Genomic DNA, 3,919 nt, shown 5'->3' with positions numbered 1-3,919 from the left:
TCTGTCGTCATAGCCCAGCTTCTGCACACCCTTCAGAACTGCGCCGGCGCAGAGCGTGTCCCACCCGGAAGCACCGTCCTTTCGCCCTCCACGGCCACACCCCTTCTCACTTTCGCACTGCGCGCCCTTCCGTAAGGCCCCTCCCACGCCTGAGCAAAGCACCCGTTAAAGCAGGGTCCCAAGGAGCGCCTGCGCAGCCAGGTTGTCTCAGAGTCCCGCTGTGGTCCACACTGGTTTATCCTGGATCATTTCCTTTACCATCCTAGCGACTTGTTATGTCATGAAAGGCTTGTTTTCTGCCACCAAAGGTGGTGTCAGGTTTGCTTTCTGTCGCTGTGATAAACATGTGGCCAAAAGCAGCTGGGGAGGAAAGGACTCTCTTCACCTTATAGCTCATAGTCTGTTATGAAGGGAAGTTGAGGCAGAAACTGATGCAGAGACCAAAGAGGACCTCTGCCCATCGGCTTGCTTCAAGGCTTGTTTAGCCTGCTTTTTTACACCACTCAGGACCACCAGCCAGGGGTGGCACCACCCACAGTGGGCCAAGTTCTTCCACATCAATCGTCAGTTATGAAAATGCTCAATAGACAGGTAAGGACCAGTCTGATGGAAGCGATTCCTCAATTAAAGTTTCCACTTCCCAGGTGTGTTCAGTTAGTTTGTGTCAAGTTGACAAAACTCTGGTGTCAACACGAACTCACAGAAGAACACTGTGCCTGTGTCCTGCTTCTTTGGCTTACAGCACTCTGGATTCCTTGTGCATCATCCAAGCCCTTTCTCATTCCTGTCCCTCCTGCATTGGGTAACCCCAAGCAAGGTATACACAACTTCTCTGGGTCTGGTCCCTTCCTCAGTCATTTTTCCTCAGACTGAGGGATTCAGACCTTGCTTCCTCCCTCAGAGGAAAGCCCATCCAGACCCTTTAGGCTGTGTCAAGAAAGAAATTCTTAGAATGAGCTTTCATAGATAGGTTACAGCCTCTGTTAGACACCTGTCAAAGGAAGGGCCAGTGTGTAAGTGACACAGCTGAGGGGAAAGGTTTCCCCAGTGTAAGTGTCACAGCTCTGAGGGAGTTTCCTCAGCAGTAGGAGGCCAAGGAATATCACAAAACACACTGCATAGCAAACCTCACACAAGATATCTATTAGGAAAGACACAAGAGAGTGGCTGCCTCAGCTCAGCCTAAAAGCAGCAGAAAACTGAGTGGGAGACAGACTTTATATTGAGTTTGGGGGAGGAGCTTTCCAGGGTAGAGATTTCCAAGGTGGGGGATTGGTGGGATTTCAAGTCTTAAGCTTGGGGAGAGCCCCAAAGATTGGTGGGACTTCACAAGCTCATGGATTGGCGGTTTTTGAGCTTAAAGGGTTTTCAAAACCCAGAAGTAAACTTGGACTTTTTTCTGTGACTTCTCACATCAACCTTTGACAGCTCAGAAGCAATTCTCAGGGGCCTGGGAAACACTCTTAAGGAATATCTATCTCTCGGGGAGGACAGTCCTCCACTTTGAAAACCACCAGACAACAGATGCTACTGGCCTGGACTCAGGCAAACTGAACCTGTCGGGTAAAAGATCTGAGCCCTCTTCAGGGTTTGAACATCTATCAAACCCCACCAACCCCTGAGCAAACAAACAAACAAGCACCATCAATCCCTGACACGAAATCCTACCAATCGCTGGGCACAGAATCCTACCAATCCCTGAGCCTGGTTTGAAGTCCCCACACTAGAAATCTCTACCCTGGAAAACTCCTCCCCCAAGAAATCCTACATAGGCCTGTCTCCTGCTCAGTTCCCTGCTACCTTCTGGCCCAGCAGAGGCATTGAATCTTAGTAACTTTCCCAAATAATCTCATGTGAGATTGTGCAGTGTGAGTTTGTGGTATTCCTTGACTCTCAACTGCCAGGATACCGTTCCCCCTCAGAACTGGAACACTTCCACTAGGGAAGCGTTCAGAGCTTTAATGCCCCCACTGGGGAAATTCTCCTCCTCGGAACTGCAACACTTCCTTTGAGGAAGGGTTCCAAGCTGCAACACTTACAGACCTTTTGCTCTTTTCACTTCTTTAACTCCGGATGCCTCCAGCCCCCTGATTCCTCTGCAGGACCTTCTTGGAGAGGGACTTAAATATGGCTGATCCTGGAGGTCAGGCAGCTTAGTTGTATCTGCTAGCTCTGCCCCAGAAGGCCCCTCTCTCCGGAGGTGGGAGGATAGTGTTGTTGTTTGTGTGTTTTTCTCAAAACCACCTGGCTCTTGGACTAAGAAGTCAGCTCAGTTGGTCGAGTGTTCTTCCAAGCAGGCAGACATGAATTTGGTCCTTAGAACAAGTTTTTGGGGTTTTTTGTTTTTAAAGCTGGCCTGGTGACAAGTGTTCATGATCTTAGCAGTGGGGCAGAGACCACAGATGCCTGGGTTCTTCTAGCCTGCAAGCCTAACCTACTTGGCTCAAGGTCCATGCTGGTGAGATCACATCACAAAGCAAAGCAAAGCTCCACGGGTTCTGGGGATGACACCCAAGGTTGCATTCCAGTCTACACACACACACACACACACACACACACACACACACACACACACACACACACACACTCCACTCCACCTCCTGACTGGCCCATCTGGGCCATCCGTGGGTGACCTTTTGCTATTAGGGACCTGAAAACTCCAACGCCAGCTCGAGCTAACAGCCATTCTGACACATGCCTTTATAAAACCGTGCTTTATTAATGCACATACAGACCATGCCACTTCACCTCTGCCTGCCCCATGCCACTCATTGTCCCAGTGCCCTACTCCATAACATTCTAAATCCTACCCTCCAGGGGTGGATTGAAGATTCTGCTGTCCATGTCCACCCCCAGCTACATTGCAAAACACCTTTCAATGATTGGTACATTGTACAGCAGACAATGAGGACCTAGTTTGGTACTGCCTCAAAGAAGGCTGAAGACATATTACTCAAAAAAAAAAAAAAAAAAAAAAAGAAAAAGGCACATGGCCTTGGGGTTGGGGATTTAGCTCAGTGGTAGAGCGCTTGCCTAGGAAGCGCAAGGCCCTGGGTTCGGTCCCCAGCTCCAAAAAAAGAAAAAGGAAAAAAAAAAGGCACATGGCCACATGGCCAGTTAGTCTAGCCAATGGGTGAGCTCCAGTTTCAGTGAGCGACCCTATCTCAAAGGACAGGATGGAGAGAAAGAGAGGAAGACAGGCATTGAAGGGTACAGGCCTCTGGTCTCCACAAATAAGCACGCACAGGCATAAAAGTCACACGCCCCCACACACATCCACATCACACACACACACACACACACACACACACACACACACATCTACAAACACCTCCCCCTACACGCCTCCCTCCCCACACACAATTCCAAAGGACTACACTGCTTATAGATGGGACCCTAGAACACAGGGTCAGTAAGGAAAAAAACCAACCACTTGTCTATCCTGATAAAAGTAAGTCAGTGGTTTGGGACTGGCAAGATGGTACAGTAGGTAAAGTGCTTTCAGTGTAAACCTGGCTGCCTGGGTTCAATCCCTGAAACTTAAAGACAGAGAGAGAAAACCAACTACACAAAGTTGTTCTCTGACACCCACACATGGCTCACAGCGTGTGCACCTGTCCACCTGCCCAAACCCTGCCCCCCCATACACACAATGAAGACACACTGTATAGCAGTGGTTCTCAACCTCTGGGCTGCAACCCCTTTGAGGATGCATTTCAGATATTTTGCATATCAGATATTTACATTGCCATTCATAACAGTAGAGAAATTACAGTTCTTCAGTAGCAGCAAGATCGTTTTATGGTTGGGGGTCACCACAGTATGAGGAACTGTAATTGAAGGGTCACAGCATGAGGAAGGTTGAGAAGCACAGCACCATAGTAATAAATGTGTTTTTTTTTTTCTTGTTTGTCAAGAC

The sequence above is a fragment of the Rattus rattus genome, chromosome 2 (assembly GCF_011064425.1).
Source record: "Rattus rattus isolate New Zealand chromosome 2, Rrattus_CSIRO_v1, whole genome shotgun sequence".
NCBI classification, from domain to species: Eukaryota; Metazoa; Chordata; class Mammalia; order Rodentia; family Muridae; genus Rattus; species Rattus rattus.
This window is presented reverse-complemented; position numbering follows the sequence as displayed.